The 22,275-nt window shown below is 40.0% G+C and overlaps 1 long non-coding RNA gene across 1 annotated transcript; it reads left to right on the top strand.

Moving 5' to 3' along the window:
• Positions 1-14,275: 14,275 nt before the first annotated feature.
• On the top strand, positions 14,276-14,891 carry LOC136235208 (uncharacterized). The gene is made up of 3 exons (XR_010691718.1): positions 14,276-14,405; positions 14,501-14,665; positions 14,787-14,891. It is a non-coding gene; the product is annotated as an uncharacterized lncRNA (long non-coding RNA).
• The last annotated feature ends 7,384 nt before the right edge of the window (positions 14,892-22,275 follow it).

Genomic DNA, 22,275 nt, shown 5'->3' with positions numbered 1-22,275 from the left:
GAATCGGATCACGGTTCGTATTGGGATATTAAAACGAGGTTTTTTATTTCAAAACAAAACTAAATGTTTATTCAATACGAGACGAAAATTAAATAAATACGGAATAATAAATAAAATGTGATAATTAAATAGATAACTAAATAAATAAAACTTTAGAATAAATGAATAAAATAAATAAAATAAATGAAATAAATAAGACGAGTCTAGTCCTCGGATAATAGCTCAAGATCGGTATCTGACAGTCGAAGTCGGTTGATTCCACGAGTTGTGTTTTTGTGCTTTCCGGGTTTTTTAGTAAAAATTTAACTTTTAGGAAATTCGGACTTTTTGAGAAAAAAAATATTTTTCTAAAAAAATTTCACTTTCTCTCTCTAAAAATGTCTAGAGTGAGAAAGCTCTCAAAAATCCCTCCTCCCCCTTTTTTGCATGGGGATCCGTGACTTTTATAGGCACGGATCCCGGAGACTTTGGGCGACGCCCGATTAAAATTGGGCGTCGCCCAAAGCAGGTTGGGCGGACGCCCAACATTGGTTGGGCGAATGCCCAACTTAGTTGGGCGCGCGCCCAACAGGCGTTGGGCGTTCGCCCAACGCAGGTTGGGCGTTCGCCCAACGGACGTCGGGCGCTCGCCCCACCTACGTTGGGCGCTTCTCCCACGTCATTGGGCGCTCGCCCAACGGCCATCGGGCGCGCACGCCCAGCGGACGTCAAGCGTGCGCCCCGCGCTATCGGACGCGCGTCCAACTGTCGTCGGGCGTGCGTCGACTGCCGCTAGGCGCTCGCACCACGTCGCTGAGCGCTCGCGAGCCGTCCATTCGACGACCGCAACTCCTTCTAACTTCTCTTTTTTATTATATATATTTTTTCTTTAAAACTCCCGGAACCAACCGCTTCAACCGTCTTGTTACAGGTTTTCATCACAGGTCCTCCGACTCGGTGTCTACAGCGGCGAGTGCACTCTTGACACCTGGGATCAATTCAAGGCAGAGCTACGGAAACAGTTCACGCTTCATAATGCGAGTGACGAAGCAAAAACGAGGCTCTGTAGGCTACGACAGTTGGGTAGTATCTCCGATTACGTGAAGGAGTTTACTACAATATTGCTAGAGGTCGAAGACATTTCTCGCAAGGACGCCCTATTCTACTTCAAGGACGGTTTGAAGGAATGGGCAAAGCTTGAAGTGAATCGTGGCAAAGCCCAAACATTGGACGATGCCATAACAATTGTGGAGAATCTTGTAGATGTCTCCAATGCAACGAAGCCCGACTTAGGAAAGAGTGGGGGAGAAAATTCCAGAAGTCTCCACGTGCGAGACGAAGAACGTGACGGTAAGTGGGACAACCGAGGTGAGAAGGCATGGAATGGGAAGTCGAAAAACGGCGCTGCCCATCAAGGTAACTTCTCTAAGCCATTGAGACCTTGTTTTATATGTGAGGGAATAGGTCACTACACCCGCGACTCCCCGTACAAGAATGCTCTTGTTCTAAAATACAAAGGGGGTAAGGGACTAGAGGAGCCAACACAAGTGGGCTCCATGCAGCAGATCGGTGCCATGACATTCAGTAAGCACACCGAAGATCCAAGTGATTCAGCACCATCGAGTGTGCAATCAGGCAAAACGCTTCCACAAAGCGACACTGAAGTCCTCAATTAGCAGGAGGAGGATCAACCGAAGGCACAGCCAGCGAAGTTGCCACCTAAGGAGGATCAACGGGTGCCGAAGAACGAAAAGGCCAGCAAGCCCAAAGCCAAAAGCAAGGCCAATCCAAACAAGGGAGAAGCAGCAACTTCCTCCCAATCGGAGAAATTATCGGCAGGGAAGGCAGAGAAGAAGCCGCAACATCTAGAGGCAAGGAGCCAGGGACAGCCGACATCGGCAGCGAAGGAGCCAAGGAGTCCGCAAGCGACAGGTGAAGGCCAGCTGCCAACATCGAAGAAGAACAGATGGGGCAAGTGAGCAGCAAGCCCCAAGCCAGCAGAATATATGATAGCAAGCGTCCAGGAGGCGACCGAATGTCCACAGGCAGCATGCCGAGGACAGCCAAAAACCGCAAGGGCAAGCACAAAGCAAGCCCCAAGACAGGAAAAGCAGCGGCAGCAAAGACCGAGCAGAAGTCGAAGAGTCCGCAAGCCGAGGGCTAGGACAAGCTGCCCACGAATAACGAGAAGCCAGCGAGGCAAAGGTCAAAGAAGATCAAGAAGGATCGATGAAGCTCTGAGTCAACGGGACAAGGAGCAATTTCCATGGAGAAAAGGGCCAACAAGCAGAAATATTGCCGAAGGGGATGCAACCGGAGGCAACAATCAGAAAAATTTCCTCAAACGGCTACGAGGACGTCGCCGAATCAAGTGGGGAGGAAGTCACGGTCCGTAGAGAGTCTAGCAAGAGACTGTCTATAACAAGTGCACCATGTGGGCCAGAAATGCCAGCAAGGGCATTTTCATCATTTTACTGTTCAACGCATCGTTGGCCATCCCGGAAGTCAAATTGGCATCGTGGAATGCCACCGAGCCCAAAGCAGCCGGGCAACGGGCCCGTGCCTGCCGGTGAGGAATTTGGGCAAGAGACAGTCCCCCCCTATAGTGTGCCTTATACCAACTCCAGGTGCTCTGCCAGTGGACACACACACATGTTCCGCTTTCATAATGGACAGATATTCAAATTGCCAAACTTCACCAACCAATGAACATAGACTTGAAATTGAATTCACCAATGTTATATTTTTCAATATATAGTCACCTATTGGGAGTCAAACAGGTTAACTACTAGATCAAAATCCTAACTGTTAAGTGTTCTTCTTTTCACCAAAGCTAGATCACCTATCAAATTTCTAACTAAACCCAGATCAGTTGTTCAACTTAAACCCAGATAAAAAAAATCACTTACAAAGATAAACCCTTGTCACCAAATTACAGCAAACGAAAAACCCAATTCACCAATTAAAATTAAGCAGTACCCAGATTACCAAATGCAAATATTACCAAATGAAAATTTCCCTGGCAATGGGTAAGCTAGATAGGGTATTAAGAATCCTAAAATCAGTGTTAAAAGAATGAAAAACGTTAGACAACCGCCTTACCTTTCCATCAAAACCCTCTATGTTCTTCAATAAAAGTTAATCGTAAGGATCTGCAGCTAGTTAATCTTGGCTCATCTGCAGATAATGGCGAATGCGAAACTAAAAAGGACTTTAAGCTTTAATTCCAATAAAAGAATAGAGCGAAAGGAAATGGTATAGGATCGAAGGCGAAGGCAGCAGTAGGTAGGGTGGTCGGAGCTACGGTTAATACCCATCGTTTGTTTCAAGAGGAAGCGGCGTAAAATCACTGGCGGGGCAGAATGTCCAGAAGCCAAACACATTCAATGGCATTCGGAATGCCACAACGGTGGAGAGTTTTCTGTTCAGGATGGAGCATTTCTTCAAAGCCACATGGATTTACGACGATGAGGCAAAAATCATCAATGCATCAACATTCCTTTGCGACACTGCACAGTTATGGTGGCGTAGAAAGTGGAAAGATGTGGAGAGCGGCGAGTGCACTCTCGACACCTGGGATCAATTCAAGGCAGAGCTACGGAAACAGTTCACGCCTCATAATGCGAGTGACGAATCAAAAACGAGGCTTCGTAGGCTTCGACAGTTCGGTAGTATCTCCGATTACGTGAAGGAGTTTACTACAATATTGCTAGAGGTCGAAGACATTTCTCGCAAGGATGCCCTATTCTACTTCAAGGACGGTTTGAAGGAATCGACAAAGCTTGAAGTGAATCGTGGCAAAGCCCAAACGTTGGATGATGCCATAGCAATTGTGGAGAATCTCGTTGATGTCTCCAATGCAACAAAGCCCGACTCGGAAAAGAGTCGGGGAGAAAATTCCAGAAGTCTCCACGTGCGAAATGAAGAACATGACGGCAAGAGGGACAATCGAGGCGAGAAGGTATGGAATAGGAACTCGAAAAGCGGCGCTACCTATCAAGGTAACTTCTCTAAGCCATTGAGACCTTGTTTTATATGTGGGGGAACAGGTCATTACACCTGTGATTGCCCGTACAAGAATGCTCTTGTTCTCAAATACAAAAGGGGGCAAGGGGTTAGAGGAGCCAGCACAAGTGGGCTCCATGCAGCAGATCGGTGCCATGACGTTCAGTAAACGCACCGAAGATCCAATTGATTCAGCACCATCGAGTGTGCAATCAGGCAAAATGCTTCTGTAAAGCGACACTGAAGTCCTTGACTAGCAGGAGGACGATCAACCGAAGGCACTGGCAGCAAAGTTGCCACCTAAGGAGGAGCAATGGGTGCCGAAGAACGAAAAGGCCAGCAAGCCCAAAGCCAAAAGCAAGGCCAAGCCAAGCAAGGGAGAAGTAGCAGCTTCCTCCCAATCAGAGAAATCGTCAGCAGGAAAGGTAGAGAAGAAGCCGCAACATCCGGAGGCAAGGAGCCAGGGACAGCCGACATCGGCAGCGAATGAGCCAATGAGTCTCCAAGCGACAGGTGAAGGCCAGCTGCCAACATCAAAGAAGAACAGATGCGGCAAGCAAGCAGCAAGCCCCAAGCCAGCAGAATCTACGGCAGTAAGCGTCCATGAGGTGACCGAATGTCCACAGGCAGCATGCTGATGACAGCTACCATCGATAGCCAAAAACCGCAAGGGCAAGCACAAAGCAAGCCCCAAGACAGGAAAAGTAGCAGCAGCAAAGACCGAGCAGAAGTCGAAGAGTCCGCAAGCCGAGGGCCAAGACAAGCTGCCCATGAAGACCGAGAAGCCAGCGAGGCAAAGGTCAAAGAAGATCAAGAACGATCGACGAAGCTCTGAGTCAGCAGGACAATGAGCAATTTCTGTGGAGAAAAGGGCCAACAAGGAGAAATACTGCCGAAGGGGATGCAACCGGAGGCAACAATCAGAAAAACTTCCTCAAACGGCTACGAGGACGTCACCGAATCAAGTGGGGGAGGATGTGACGGTCCGTAGAGAGTCTAGCAAGAGACTGCCCGTGACAAGTGCACCATATGGTCCAGAAATGCCACCAAGGGCATTTTCATCATTTTACTGTTCAACGCATCGTTGGCCATCCCGGAAATCAAATTGGCATCGTGGAATGCCACCGAGCCCAAAGTAGCCGAGCAATGGGCCCGTGCCTGTCGGGGAGGAATTTGGGCAAGAGACAGTCCCCCCTACGCCTTATACCAACTCCAGGTGCTCTGCCAGTGGACACGCACATGTTCCATTGGTCACTAAACATCCAAAGGTATGGTTAGAGGTTCCCATTGATCCTCATATTTTGTGGAGGTCCCTTATAAATCATATTGGGCCTATATCCTTTGGATCATGCGGGGAAAGATGCCCAATTTGGGAGATTGGCGTGGACATAGTCCACGGGCCCATGCTGAAGCCCGACGGGCCCGACAAAGAAACAGACTGGGTGCCAGGCCCAACGAACCTCAGGATGGGCGAGCGGAAGGCGAAGGAACATGCCAGAGTCTTCTAGAATCTTCAAGGAGCTTCGCGAAACATGGACACTTAACCTTCGAATTGCGAGAGACAAGCCCAGCGCCTGCCAGAACGTGCCAGACAGCCCAAGAAGCACCCAGAAACTTCTAGAAGCTGCCCCAACAGCTTGGGTAGCGCCTAAACTAGAATCTTCTAGGCATTTAATTGTAGCCACACATTTTGAATGTATCTAGAAGCTTCCTAGGTCGGTGCTTGGCCTATAAATAGATGCCAATGCACCTCATTTGGGACAAGTTGAATCCTTGAGATCCTTGAGAATTTGAGATACCAAAAGCATTCAAGTGCATGAGAGAGTTTTAGGAACGGCAACACTTTGTAAATTCATTGCAATAGTTGTAATCTTATTTGCTTGTTCAATACAATTGTTATTCTCCCAATCCTCTTTATTTTCTCAAGTGCTTTCGAACTTAGCTTCCACAGCTCTAAAAGGCTTACTTAGCCGACTTTGACAGCAAGCAACTAAGTGCCGAGCGGGTGGGAAGGAAATTCAAATTCAGTTAACAATAGGAATGGGTAAATTACACCTATGGCCACTGAGCTTTACCTAATTTATGGTCACTGGATTTCAATTCTCACCTGTATGACGACGGAGAGGTTTGAGGAAGATACTGAAGCATAACTTTTATATAAGAAATTTAGATTTTGGTTTGGTTTTTCGTTTTGTTTGGAATTCTGCAGGGAAAGTCGGAGCTGGCGGGATTGGATTTCTTCTGTGCTGGACAAGATGCCGCTTCTTTTCTTTGTTTGCGGCTCTTATGACCGTCCAGCTTTTTGGGTTGTGACTAAGGCCCAAATTCAGAAGCCGCAAATCGAAAAGGCATCTATGAGTAGCATGAACTTCATGCAGAAAGTCATGTTTAAAAAAAAAATTCTTAATAATAATTTGAAAATAAATACTTCCCTTTCTTTATAATATCACAAATTAAATATATTACTCCCTTGCAAAACTAAAATATATTAATTTGTAAATGCTAAAATAGCAATGAGAGAGAATTGTTAAAAATAAAATAAATTTTATTAAATTTAATAACATAAATAATGAATATTAAAATATTAATTACTTTCACAAATAAAAAAATGTTTTTAATTATAAAACAATATAATGATAAAAAAAAGTATATATGAAAGTGATTGAAATTTTAATAATGTGGTACGAAGACCACATCCTACAATTACAGGATGGAAATGGTTTAAGCTTTCGAACCAAATGACAACTCGTTTAGGATTAATTGACTCTTCAAACACATTAAACTCCATCCAAATAAAGTTATTGGTTCTTTCAGTGTGATAGTTTCTTCCATGGTTGAGATTCTTAGGAAAGGCATACCTTGTGTTTTGAAAAGCTCAGATGAGATATTTTATGCTAGTGGCATGGATGAGTATGCCAAACTTCTCCGATGTGAATTTTTTGTTTTTTTTTTTTTTTCTCATTGCAAGTGGTTATCATGTCTAACTCAAATATTTGTGATCATACGTTCATCCATTGAAAGTGAATATAAAATTATTTCTAATGTCACGACTGAATTGTTTTAGCTTCGATCTTTTTTTAGAAGTTTTGGTTCCCAATATCCCATTTGGTTCAGCTCTGGTATGATAACATGGGTACTATATATCTAACTGTCAATTCGATTTTTCATGCGCACGCAAAGTATACTAAACTTGACTATCAGTTTCTCCATGAGCAAGTGTCCAATGGTTTCATGCATGTCGAGTTCATCCTAACTGGGGATCAAATGGTTGATATTCTTATCGAGTGGATTTTTAGAGAGAGAAAACTCCAAAATGGGTGATTTTGGAAAATAAAAAATGTGGATTCATGGTAAATTTCATTCTGAACAACTTTAATTCTTCAATATTTTCATTTTGAGGTCGTTAACAGTCATTTTGAGAAGTTAGTTAAAGTTGAATGACCACGTGTGTTAAAAAATGTAAAGTGGTCACACCGTTAAGAATTGAAGTTAGTGACTATAATGTTAAAATGGGTAAAGCTCAGTGGTCATGGGGTATAATTTACCCCAATAGGAATTTACTGGGCAGAGTTAACTGAAATTGCTTGTGAGCCTTCACATGTTAAAGGAGGTGAGAGTTAAATGAGCTAATATGGTTGAATACTTAAACAACTTTTTGTAATCCTCCAGTCAGACACAAATAGGGCCAAATGAGGGTCGAAGTCTGACTAACCCGTTCTGATGAATAAGACGAGAAGTGCTGATTTTGGTTCAATAGAGGAAGTATATTGTGTTAGCTTTTTTTTAGGCAAAAAGCATAATGAAACCCCTGAATTTGACATGTTTTAAAAACCAAACCTCTGATTGAGTCTTTGACTATTGATTTTGTTATGAATTTGGTCCTTATTAACTTTTAAGTCGAGTTTGGGAGATGAGATCGATTTGCCGATTCTAATGTGGAAACTCACAAAATGGGAGAGGAAAAAATCAAGTTTGGAACAATATACTAGAAATTAATTTCTATAATTTTGTTTTAGTTTTTATTTTTATCTCTCCTAGTAAATGAATTCTTATTTTTATTTATCAATGTCAACAAGCCGAATCACCTTAACGATGTATACAGTCCAAACTCGATAAAAAAAAGTTAAATAAATGTTTAATCCATAATAGAATCAATAATCAAGAATTTAATATGAAAAAATAAATCATCAGGACTTAACTTTAAAACAGCTAAAATTCAGAACTTTAATCATGTTTTTGTGATTTTTTTTTTTAGTTTCACAATGTTATACGAGGAAGTATTGTAATAAAAGGGATAATATGAAGTAGCATTTGAAGTGGTATTCAATGTATCCCAAAAATACCCTAGTAAGTATTTATAGGCTTCTATGGGACAGGTAATCTAAAATATCACCTTTATTTTCTCTAGTTTTCATATATAACTATAAAGTATAATTAAATAATAGGGATAAGTAAAAAAAAAATGCCTGTGGTATATCGGATTTGCGAACTGGGACCTGTGGTTTTTTTTTTACAAACTCAGGTCTGTGCTACACGCCGTTAGCAAACAGAGGCAAAATTGACTAACGGTGTTATAATTCAAAGCGAAAAGAGTTAATTTGGTCCTTATATTTATTTATTTTATAAATTAACACCCCTAATTATCTAATTATCATAAATAAACCCCAAAATTAAAAATAAAAATAAAAAATACCATCTTCATCTCTTTTTAATTTTTAATTTTCCTTCTTCTTTCTCTCTCTTCTCTCTACCATCTTCCATCTCTTTTTAATTTTTAATTTTCCTCCTCCTTCTTCTTCTTGCCTTTTCAGAATCAAATTCATCCAACTGTTCTTGAGCTTCCTTATTCAATTTCTCTGCAAATTCCCTTGATTTCTCAATCCCCATAAGTTTAGGATAAGTTTCCTTATCAGCCACCAAATCTTTCCCCGCAGTTTTCCCCAATTCCTCCAATGATTTCGTAACATCCAAAATATCATCCACAACTTGAAACAACAATCCAATTCCTCTTGCATATTTCCTCAATTTCTCAACATGTTCATCCGTTCCTCCCCCAAAATCGCCCCCAAAACCACCGCTGCTTCAAGCAATTTAGCAGTTTTATGCACATGAATGAACTCAAGCGTCTCTAAACTCACTTCTGAAACTCTCTCAGAACTTATATCAACCACCTGGCCTGCAACTAAACCTTCCGCCCCAATCGCTCTCGCCAATTCCCCAATTGCTCTCACAATCCTCCCCGGCGACACATTTACAGTGGACACCGCAATGTGCTCGAATGCGAATGATAATAGCGCATCTCCGGTGAGAACTGCTACGTCGTCTCCGAACACGATGTGATTTGTAGGTTTCCCTCGGCGGAGATCGTCGTTGTCCATACATGGGAGGTCATCGTGGATTAATGACATCGTGTGAATCATTTCCACCGCACAAGCAGCTGGCATCGCGATTGAATCGGTTCCTCCGACGAGTTCACACGTGGCTAAGCAGAGAACCGGGCGGACTCTTTTTCCGCCGGCCAAGAGAGAATACCGCATAGATTCGTGGATTTTTGCGGGTTCTCGGAGGGAAACAGCGGCGTCTAAAGCGTGATGAACGGAAGTGGCTTTTGTAGCATGTAGGATTTGAAATCGAAGAAGAAGAAGGAAAATTAAAAATTAAAAAGAGATGAAGATGGTAGAGAGAAGAGAGAGAAAGACGAAGGAAAATTAAAAAGAGATGGAAGATGGTGTTTTTTATTTTTATTTTTAATTTTGGGGTTTATTTGTGATAATTAGATAATTAGGGGTGTTAATTTATAAAATAAATAAATATAAGGACCAAATTAACTCTTTTCGCTTTGAATTTTAACACCGTTAGTCAATTTTGCCTCTGTTTGCTAACGGCGTATAGCACAGACCTGAGTTTGTAAAAAAAAAACCACAGGTCCCAGTTCGCAAATCCGGTATACCACATGCATTTTTTTTGTACTTATCCCTAAATAATATTATTAAACTCTATTTTTAATGTGTTATATATAATAAATAAAATATATTTTTACACTTTAATTTAAAAAATTCTAAATTTTAATTCATAAATTTTAAACGATGGACAATATATCATAGATTCTTAACTTATAAACTCTAATACTTAAAATATATTAAAAATAATAAAATTATTAGACTTAATATATCTTTTTTTAAAAGTGAATTTATACATATATTTTTCTATGGGTCAATTACATGAATATCATAATTAAGTATAAAATTACAACTAAATCATATCATGAAACTTAATTCTTAATATGTCATTATTTTCTATATATTATGATTTTACACCATAATTTAAAAATTCTAGACTCCAATTCATAAACTATAAACCCTAGAAAATATATTCTAGACTTCTAATTTATAGATTCTAATCCTTAAAATATATTAAAAGTACTGATTTTACTAGTTTAACATAATCTAAAATCATGACTTGACATAGTTGTAAATAGTTTTTAAAATATGAATCTCTATGTAATTTTCCCTTTTTCTATAGGGAAAATTACATAGAAATTCATGTTTTAAAAACTATTTACAACTATGTCAAGTTACGGATTATATCAAACTAGTAAAATCAGTACTTTTAATATATTTTAAGGATTAGAATTTATAAATTAGAAGTCTAGAATATATTTTCTAGTGTTTATGATTTATGAATTGCAATCTAGATTTTTTAAATTATTGTGTAAAATCATAATATATAGAAAATAATGACATATTAAGAATTAAATTTGGTGATATGACTTAGTTGTAATTTTATACTTAATTATGATAATTTATGTATTTCACCCTTTTCTATATCCAATGTGTTCTCTATGGGCTTGGGCTTGGTTAGGTTTTTTTTTTTCTCGAAGACCAAACCTATTTCCAACGATTTAATCTTGGTGATTGGTGCAAGGTTTTGACTCTTGATAATATTAATTATATCTGCTTAGACATTATGAATGCAAGAAAAATAGTAAATTTTATTATCAATCAGCATTCACATCTAAATTAAAAGCCCCGTAAACTTTTCTTGTATTTCTTATTTTGATGTACAACCTTCAATTTTACATAAAAAAAATGTACAATTTTTTAATGACATTCCACTAAAATATACAGCTAGTAATTATGATCGGTCAACGTGCAACGTTAGCAATTTGACCTTCATAAAATCAATCCTTTCTTCTGTGTAAAACCTTTGGCTACCAATCGAGCCTTGAATTTCTCCCCCTCTTTTTCTGATACTGGTGGCTTCTTCTTCAGAACCCACATACACCGAAGAGCTTTCTTTCCTTCTGGAAGTCGAGCCAACTCCCAAGTCTGATTCTTCTGTAAGGACTTCATCTCCTCTACGATTGCACTCATCCATCTTTCTTTCTCACGGCTAGTGATTGCTTCTTGAAAAGTAGTTGTATCATCACTGCCTATGTGAAGTGCATAAGAGACCATGTCTTCAAACTCGAATCTGGTTGGAGCCTTAACACGTATGCGCCTCTTCCTGTCTCTCGCCAACTTATAGTCCTGCAAATCAGTGCTATTGGAACCACCTGAAGCTGAACCCGAGCTTTCACCTATCTCAACTGTTTCTGCTGGACTCTGATCTGACTCAATCTGCTCTCTCTTTATTCTGCTGTAGCATGGACTTTTCATAAAAAACAGCATCTCTGCTAATCACCATCTTCTTGGCAACTGGATCCCAAAATTTGTAGCCCTTCACACCTCTCTTGTAACCCAGAAAGATGCACTGCTTTGATTTTGCATCCAATTTCGACCTCTCATCTCCAGGTACATGCACAAAAGCAAGACAACCAAAAATACGTACATAACCAATATCAATATCTTTATTAGTCCATACCTCTTCTACAGTTTTTCCTCCCAAAGATGCTCTTGGTGATCTGTTGATGAGATAACAAGCCATACTCACTGCTTCTGCCCGGAAGCGCTTAGGAAGCTCTGCATTCAGTCTCAAACAACGAACTCTTTCAGTCAAAGTCTGATTCATCCTTTCAGCAACACCATTCTGTTGTGGAGTTTTACGCATTGTGAAGTGCCTCTGAATTCCATGCTCCTTACAGAACTGGATGAAACTCGAATCTGTGTATTCTGTGCCATTGGCAGTCCTCAAATACTTGATTTTTCTTCCTGTTTGATTCTCCACCTTCGTTTTCCACAGCTTAAACTTGGCAAAGACTTCAGATTTCTGTTTCAAGAAATATACCCAAACTTTCCTAGAAAAATCATCAGTAAAAGTAAGATAATACACAGACCCAGCTAATGAAGACTCTTTGACAGGATCCCATACATCAGAATGCACATAATCAAGAATTCCTTCAGTTGTGTGCTTTCCTGTCTTAAAACTGACCTTTGTCTGCTTCCCAAGAACACAAAACTTACAAAAATCTAACTTGCAGCTTTTAACACCATACAGATTTCTTTTATGCAACTCAGCCATACCAGACTCACTAAGATGACCATGACGCATATGCCACAATTTTGTATCATCACCATTTGACTCAATAGATTGAACTCCACCTACAACTGTACTCCCTAACAGTTTGTATATATTTCCAGCAGTTAATTTTCCCTTCATAACAACCAACGACCCTTTTACAATTTTAATGGTTTCTCTATCCTCATCAGCCTTAGGAATAAAACCATTCTTATGTAAAGTACCCACATAAATCATATTCTTCTTCACATCAGGAATATGTCTAACATCAATTAAATTCCTAACAATACCATCATGCATCCTAATTTTGACATCACCAATACCAGCAATATTACAACATCTATCATCACCCAAATAGATACAACCAGAATTAACTGACCTGTATGTGGTAAACCAATCCTTGTTAGGAGTAATATGATAGGAACAACCTGAATCGAGAATCCATGCCTCTGACATCTGAGTTGTCGCAATTGAAAGCATATCAACATCGTCACCATCTAAACTGTCATTCTTTACCACGTTTACAGACTTAGATGAACTGATGTTCTAATCATCAGCCTGATTCTTCATCATCGGGCAGTTCCTCTTAATGTGACCCGGCTACTTGCACTTGTAGCATTGAAACGTACCTTTGCCCCTGGATTTCGACCTAGAATATTGTTTTCCAGATTGATCCCTTTCCTTCCTTCTTCCACGATCCTGGCCACCCTTAACGAATAAACTATCACCTTGAGAGGATGTCTCTCTCAAATTCTGCTTCCACTGGTTATGAGCCAATAATACTACAGTAATTTCTTCAACTTTGATAGTTTCCTTCCCATACGTCAGAGTAGTCACCATATGTTCGTAGGAAGGTGGCAGCGAACAAAGCAAAATCATCGCTCTGTCCTCATCTTCAATTGCTACTTCGAGTTGGGCTAGGTCTGAGACAATCTGATTGAAGGAGTTTACATGTTGTCCCAGATCGCTACCCTCCTTCATCTTCAACTGATACAGCCTTTGTTTGAGATTCAGTTTAGTCGTTGGGGTTTTCGACATAAACTGTGCTTCCAATTTCGCCCATATTTCTCCTGGTTTATTCAAAGCCATCACGTGATACATGACTTCGTCTGCCAAACACAATCGTATGGTCCCGGCCGCTTTCGCTTGCAGTTCCCCCCAGTCATCCAAATCAATCCCATCTGGCTTTGTCGGCTTCAAAGCCTTCAACAGCCCTTGCTGCGCTAACAAGTCTTTCATCCTTGTCTGCCATAAACTGAAGTTTCCATGGCCATTGAATTTCACAACTTCGAATCTCGCACCTCCTGACATAGCTTTTTCAACTTGGCTCTGATACCAATTGTTGAAAACGAAGCTAAATAAAACAGAAATTAAACAAGCAAAGATCGAACACAAGGATTTGTCAACGAAGTTCGGTAGATTTGAATTGCCTACGTCTCCGGGAGCGATGAGCGGTTTTCTTATTGATCCAGTAACTGAAAGATACAGTTCCGGGATAAGCCCCTTTGATATTATGAGCCATATACAACAAATACCATATTAAAACCTAGATCCTAAAAATATAAACTCTAATCCCCAAATTATAAATCTTAGGATCTAGAATATATGAGTTGTAATCAAATTATTCACCGGAAGCACCACGTTATCCGTATGCCGGACGTACACTAAAATTTATCCAGTTTCTTGCATTAATTATTATTTTATTTTTTTTTACTTTTGAATGATTTGATAAATCTTACCCAATTTTATGTTGTTCTTTTTTCTTGAAAAACAGGTGTGCATTATTTGCTAATACGTCGAAGATAATAAAAGCACTGACAGGACCAAAATATGATGGAAAATATTTACATAGTTTGGTTCAGAAAAAACTAGGAAGCCTCCGATTGAGCCAAACATTGACAAATGTTGTGATTCCAACATTTGATATCAAAACACTCCAACCTACTGTCTTTTCCAGTTATCAGGTTTATTCTCTTTCCCTATCCAAAATATTAGTTTTATAGTCTTTAAATAATCAAACACCTTAAATTAGTTTCGAACGCATTTTTCCGACGGCCAGGTAAAAATTGAACCGTCGCTGAATGCTCTACTCTCAGACATATGCATTGCAACCTCAGCTGCACCAACTTATCTCCCAGCCCATCTTTTCGAAACACACGATGATAAAACCGGAGAAAACAGACAATTCAACCTCATTGATGGTGGTGTTGCAGCTAATAATCTGGTACCATATTTATTTGTTATTACATCAAAAACTTGAATATAATTTTCATCGGTAATTTTTTATTTTATTTTATCATTTTCTCGACGGAGTTAATTAATTAATTGAATATAATTTGTGACAGACATTGGTTGCTATGGGAGAAGTGAAGAAAGAAATAATAAGAGGAAACCAAGACTTCTTTCCAATGAAGCCCATGGACTATGGAAAATATTTAGTCATCTCATTAGACACCATGGTCGGAGGACCACACCATGGTCGGAGGACCGATGAAGAAAAATTATAAAAAGGAATCCAAATCAGTCGATTAAAATAAATGACGAGTCAATAAAAATAATAAATAAAAAAAAAAACGTTGTTCAAAGGAACCGTGGAGACCGGTTTGATCGAATTCGGAAATCGAATCGAGATGACGGGTGAATCGGTTCCGCGAATGAAATCTTAAATCATTTCGCCAAATTCGGAGTATTTCATTATTAATAAAATCTCGGGTCGATAGGGGTTTTGTTTTAGAATTTGAACAATAAAAAAATAGTTTTGTAATAAGATCGATTTTATAAAAGCTAATTTTATAAAATCGGTTTTGACAAAAATCATTTTTGATAAAAATCATTTTTTGTATTTGGATTAATTTTAGATTTTTTTAAAATATTTTTATATAATCAAACGCGGTTCCGTCGAGGGCCGCGAGGTTCGTCACGGGCCGTTAGACGGTCCTGTCACGCTGGGCCACCTAGGCCCAGCCCCATGGCACTTGGCCAAAGCCAAGTGCTTTTACATTTTTTTTTATTATTATTTTTTATTTTATTTTTTTTCTTATTTCATTTATTTTTTTATTTTTTTGTTTTATTATTTTATTAAAAAGAAATAATATAAAAATAAATAAAGTAAAACAAAAATAAAAAGGAAAAGAGGAGGAAGTTTCCTAGGCTAATTTGGCTAATCTTTGGCTCCAAGTTGGCTTGGAGCCAAAAATAAACTAAGCTTAGGACTCCATTTGCCTATAAATAGGATGGAGTCCAAAGCATGGGAGGGAGAAAAAAAATTAGACCCGAACCCCTGGAAAAATTTGGCGAGACCCGAACCAAAGGAAAAACACCAAAAAGCGACTCAACAACACAATCAATCGACTTGATTTGGGATTTCTATTACCGATTGAAGAGGTAATAATCCGAGGAACTAGACCCGTTTAATTCTTTTATTGCATTTTTTTTGTTATTTAGATCTCTTCATTTACTCTTTTATTGTTTAGATTTGTGAAATTAATTTTCTGTTTTGATTCTACTAATATTTGGGTTTGGATCCAAAATAAAAACCTCGTTTCAATATCCCAATACGAACTGTGATCCGCTTAAGGATAGTTCGGGTATTAGAAGCGTTGTAAATATTAGTTTTAGCAAAGATATTTCCGAATAACGTTTTAAACTAGAAAACGTCGTTTTAGGAAACTCCGTTAAAGACTATGATCCGTTTCGGGTAGTTCGGAGATCCAAAATGATTGAATTAGACTTAATTTAAAGCTTTTGAACTAATCTGGAAAGTTTTGGAGTGCTGTTGTAATTTACCGATTTCTGTCACTAAAGGCTGTTTACCGACGGATTTTCCGTCGTAAAGCGGCTGAAACGTAAAAAATGCCATTTTGGTCCCTTTTTCTCAATTTTTAAGTTTTTGGTCCTTCATCCATACTTACATATTTATGTAATATATATTTTCTAGTCATTTTTGGATCTTTGGTATATATGATTATGTAGAAAGTGTATATATTATTTTTCATTATTTAGATTTAATAAAAGTATATATATAGCATAATAATTATTTTCCTATTTAAATACCATTTATATTAAGTTGGCTTTGTAAAATTCTATATATATAGTTTTGGGCTATTCGGGTTATATTAGTTATTATTAAATGAAATTATTTTGGGAATAAAAGTTATTTTCTTATTTAAAAGCTCTACCTATTATTTTTATATATTTAGAATGAAAATGTATTACACTTAGTATTTTCATTATTATTTTCTATACATTCAATACATAGTATCTTTTCACTTATTCTTATTTTATCTATAAATATATCATTATTTTTGGCTAAAAATATATATGTATATATATTCTCTTCCTTAATTTTTGACATCCGGTTCGGTTCAATTTGATGAATTTTGGGTTTAATTTGCTAATTGTTGTAATTATGTTCAAGTAAGGGTTAGTTGAGTGAAAAAGGGGAAAATAAATCACAAAAAAGAGAGTTTAATTGGTTGTTTTAAATTAAAGCTTTTCTAGATGTTCCTAAAGTGCAAATAACGTTTTCTTGTCGTTTTAAAATTTTTCCAAAATATCACGTTTTAAAACCTTAATCCGTTCCAACGACGGATTAGGCGAACCTCGTAATTAAAATCGCTTTCATTGTAAATAATAGAGTTTTGAATCGTTTTCTTAAACGTTTTGTACAAAATAAATTGACTTCTATGCCTAACCACGTTTCTAGATACAAATTCTTCATTCCACATCTTCAAAACACTCGAGTCTTTCCAACGGCGATTCGAGTCGATGCCATGTAAATCAACGGGGTTTTGAAACGTACCTAAATCGTTCCAACGACGATTAAGGTACGAACCATGTAAATAAACTCGTTTTGAGGAAATAAGTTAGTGTAGAATAAACACATAACACGACATGTAAATTAAGTTGGAAATAAATCACTTCTTTCTTCCCCCCTTCTCTGTGTATGTATAATGTAAATGGGTGATTCTTTACTAAAGTGGCTTTTCAATAATATATGCTCAAAACGGTTTCCCAAAATGAGAAAGAAAAGGTTTCAAATGAATTTTAAACTTAAAGAAGTATACGATTAGTCCGTTATCGCCTAACATGCTGAGTAGGAGGCCGGTGGTTCATAACCGGGCGATGTTGGGGTGCCTAGTAGCCTTTCTCCAGAAAGGAGCTAGCCTTCTCGGCTCGTACCTAAGTTTCCCGAACCCACACCGGTCTCCCGCAATGGATCGGTGTTCATTTTCCCATTCGTGGGTGGCGACTCTTCCATATCTCCGAGCTCCGGTCCTGCCGAGCAGCTTGATTCCACGATTGGTTGCTTTCGGCGCCAATCACCGCTTACGTCGCCATGAGGTTGTCCACCCCCCGGTCCGCCCGGGAGATTAGGCCGCGGCACCTCGTCTAACAAGTGGCGACTCTGCTGGGGAAGCGAGAAATTTGATTCCGGAAGGCATGCACTAAGCCCTTAACGGGGACGGATCGTTTTACTTCTTCTCGTATGCATACATGTGCATTATTGCAAACCCTTTGGGTAATTTCCGCGAAACCTCTAGCGAGAGTCCATTCGTCGCTCGAAAGAGGCTAGCGTAAGTTCCCCCTTACAGTAAGGCGCTAGAGGGTCCCCATCCATTCGTTAGGGGCGAATCTGTGCGGTCCTGTGAGGTCCCACGGTCAGCCGTGTCAGCATATAGTAGCCTTAGAAGTTTCCATAGGATTACCCGTTACTATTTTTGATGTGATAAATGAATCAGTTCGTGTTTTCAAACCGCCATGATACGTGTCTAATCCTAAATTATGTAAAGAAAATGAGACAATGCGTTAATATATACTCATGAATCGACATACTAATTACCCTAAAACATCGAAACGATTTGAACTAAAGACGACTTAGTCATCTCATATGAATGAACATGTGCGGCCCGCCTTGTCCCTTTCGGTGTCCCGACGAAGGCACGTGTTCAGGAAATGCGTTATGACGTAAGCACGTATTAGTATGAATCGGTTCGGTGTTAAGGATAATTACATTTCGATACAAAAGACTATATTAACAATAGCCGTTATTCACATTCTTTAAATAAATTAGGATAAAACGAGATCAAGACGAAACGAAAACGAAGAACATTTCTGTTTCGAACGACCTTGTTGTAACGTGAAAAGTTTCGCACAAGTAGCCCGTCCCTTCCGAATGAAAGACGAGCTTTTACGTTATGCCTCGTGTCGTCCTTAAGAGAAATGGATGTGTCCGTACAGATGACTAAGGAAATAAAGAAGAAAAAAATGAACTAAACGACCAAAATCATTCCGAATCTACGATATATATCAATACTGAGAGTAGTTAAAGAAAATAAACCAATGTCGTTGAATACGTGCCTCGGACGAGTGTATACACCGTTTAAAATCTCGAAGCCGAATTAAGCCAAACCATATAATTGCGCCATATGGACGAGACTGCGGGTTTTGACTAACGACTCGATCATTTCGACCGTTACCAAAACTGCAAGAAATATGGCCCGATGTACGTGTTTGCTTAAATCGTGCCTAAAGGAAAGAGAACGGTGATGTCCTCGCTTTGAATAAGCATGCGATTCAACGAAATGTTGATTTTCTATAACCACACTAAGATGATATATCCCGTGGATTAGGAAAAACAACGAATTGTTGCTAGCCGAAAGGTTACCGTGCGCTCAAAATAAGACTCACCGTCTTTCACGTAGCAAAATGAGCAAACAAATCCTCGACGCTAAGAACAAACGCGTTACGCGATGAGTCCGTTCCCTAAAATAAAATCCAAAAGTGATTCCATCACTAAATAAACACGTGGTTACGTCTCTCGATAGATCCAAAAGATCCCGTTGTAATCCAAAAATCGAGACATGAACCCACGCGAATAAAAGGGAACGAGTCATTGACAATAACGAACGATTGAACTAGAAGAGTAACTCGAACCGTGTCTAAAAACTGAGATGCGCTCAAAGGGAGTCAAAACCCGAATTAATGCGTCTCACAAAAGGACAAAAGACGAGTTATTCTGAAAGAACAATCCAACTTGGTCGATTTCTTAGTCACTAAACGTGGATACGTCAAAACGAATTGTATTGTCTGATGGATGATTTACTTTTCTGCAATAATCGACGGCATCACGCGTCCCCTGGACCACGATGTGAGCCCATACCAAAATCCTAGGAAAGAGACTTGGACCAACGAGTGTGTGGAGGAATAAGGATGGAAGAGAGATGATGTGATGAATGTGATTGTTATCTAACGTTTTCTTTCTCTTATTGCGATCTACTTACGCATTATGTACGATTTTCGCTAACTAGTTTGTTTGTATAGATTTATGTCTTGTTGTACATCAGTCGAGTCAGATTTAAGTTATAATGTGTTCTCTGCTTAACGAATCATTGCAATCATACCATATAGAGCATTGCATGCTAACCGCATTGCGTGCAGCCATTCTAGGTTTCATAGATTTAGGACGTGTTTATTAGGAAAGTGAGAAAGAGTCGACCCCAGCGTCGCGTGTCATTCAGGAGGCATACTAGTTATGTCGTGACGTATCCCATACGTCTTTGCCTTGTCATACCTATGTGTTGGGACGCATCCTATGCGTCCTTGGCACGTCTCGCGCGTCTTCACCGTGTCGTTTGTATGCTAGCTAGGAGGCATGTCCATTATGTCGTGACGTATCCTATGCGTCTTTGCCTTAGCATACCTTATGCATGGTAGCGTACCTCGTATGTTTCTTCAGTGTCGTAGGCACTAGTCGGAAGGTACAACCCTTATGTCATGACATGTCCCATACGCTTTTATTTTGGCATACCTCATATGTCACGGCACCTCCAATATGTCCTTACCCTGTCAAGAGGCGTACTGTTCTCTCGTGACGTATCCCCTATATCCTTGTTGCGTCATATCATCACGTGTCCACCCGTCGTGAGTCCCACCTGTCATGGGATGATGTATTCCTTGCATCTTTACTTTGTCATACTCCATGAGACGTAATGCACCCCATGCATCTTCCATTAATCATTCAGACACCGATCAAGAGGCGTACCCGTTATGTCGTGACATATCCCATATGTCTTTTCCGTGTTGTGCCTCGTATATTATGACCCATTCCTTGTGTCTCTACCATGTCATTACACACCGGTCAGAAGGTGTACTATATGTGTCATAACGCATCCTGTACATCTTCACCTCATTCCTTGTGCCAAGCGAGGGGCACGAGTTGCATGCCCCATATGTCAGGGCATGTCAGGTGCTTGTTCACCATGCTATGTACGTTAGATGAAAGGCATACCATTTGGGCCGTGACATATCCCATACGTCCTTACCTCGTCCCATCTTCCATATCGTGAAAGGTCCCATGCGTCTCCATCACGTCAGCTATAGACCAATCAAGACGTGTGCTCGATGCACAACTGTGCATCATGTACGTTCGGGTATTGTCAAGGTCGTACATCACGATAGGTCGCATATGCAGCTTCCATATCAGATACACTAGTCCAGAGCCATATCCCGTGTAACAGAAGACATACCCCGCATGTTGTGATGTGTCTCATATATTAGTCCGGAGAAGCACCTTTAGACCTTTAGGTATTCCCTACGTCTTCACCATGTTATACTTTGTGGGGGATACACCGCACATGTCTTTATCATCCTGTTCATACCATTAGAGAGTGTACCTGGTGCATCGTGACATGTCACATGCGCCTTCACCGTGGTGTTTACATCATCCGGAGACATATCCCATATGTCGTAATGTATCATGTATCCCTCTATCGTGGTTAGGCTTGTTTGGTGGTCATACCCCGCTTATCCTGACATTCGCATCTTGGGGCAAATCCTATACACTGTCTGCACGGTCAACTCAAGACGTACTAGGTGTGTCGCCATGTCACCGACAACATATCGGTTGTTCAAAAAAAAAGAGAAAAAAATTATCACGACGTCGGTTCCCTCGAGACTCGAATTAACCATTCATCACATGTCTCACACACGTCCTACTTACGCCTCAAGACATACCATGTATGTCGCTACGCCTTAGCCAACACATCTCAAGATTATGACTGGTACCTTGATCTCAAATAGAACCATAATCTCACAGGTCGTCGTCACCTCCCTTTCGTATCTCAAGACATACCCACGGATGTCGCCACGCTATACACCATGCCTAGGTGATTCCAAATTACGTTGTGGTATTATTCATGCCCCTCACCTCGTAGGTTGCCATCATGACCTTCGCACGCTAAGACATGCCACGTGTGTCGGCGCGCCGTGCACCTATACTCCAAAGTTACGTGGTTGTAAGATCGAAACCTTAGGTGCATATCCCACGCTAAGACATGCCACGTGTATCAGCTTTCGGTGCATATCCCGTATGTCACCGCTTGTGCCTTAGTCATACGTTGGGCCTTGTCAAAATGTGCCCCACATGTCGCCTTGTCATTGACAATATTTGTAGCCCACGAATATGTCCTTAGGCTATCCAATTCTGGACCGACCTTTGACACGTGTTCCGTATGTCATCCCTCGCACCTTACTCACATATCAAAGACTGAGTCGTTTATACCATCCAGTCAGGGTTAAGCTTGTGGCACACACCCACATACGCGGTTTGGTACGTCTTGTTCGCATGTCAAATGTCGAGTCACTCATGTCATTGAGTTCCAGTCGAATCTGGGGCAAGTTCATATATGTCATCACGTGCATCTTGCTTACACCCCCAATGTCGAGTCATTTGTATCGACAAGTTCAAATTGAACTTTTGGCCCGTACCTGTCATATAGAGTGATTCATGTCATCGAGTCCAAGTCACACCCTTAGGCACGTACCCTATGGGAC

Source organism: Euphorbia lathyris, chromosome 7 (genome assembly GCF_963576675.1).
Source record: "Euphorbia lathyris chromosome 7, ddEupLath1.1, whole genome shotgun sequence".
Lineage (NCBI taxonomy): Eukaryota > Viridiplantae > Streptophyta > Magnoliopsida > Malpighiales > Euphorbiaceae > Euphorbia > Euphorbia lathyris.
Note: the sequence above shows the minus strand (reverse complement) of the source record. Positions and strands in the feature narration are given on the sequence as shown.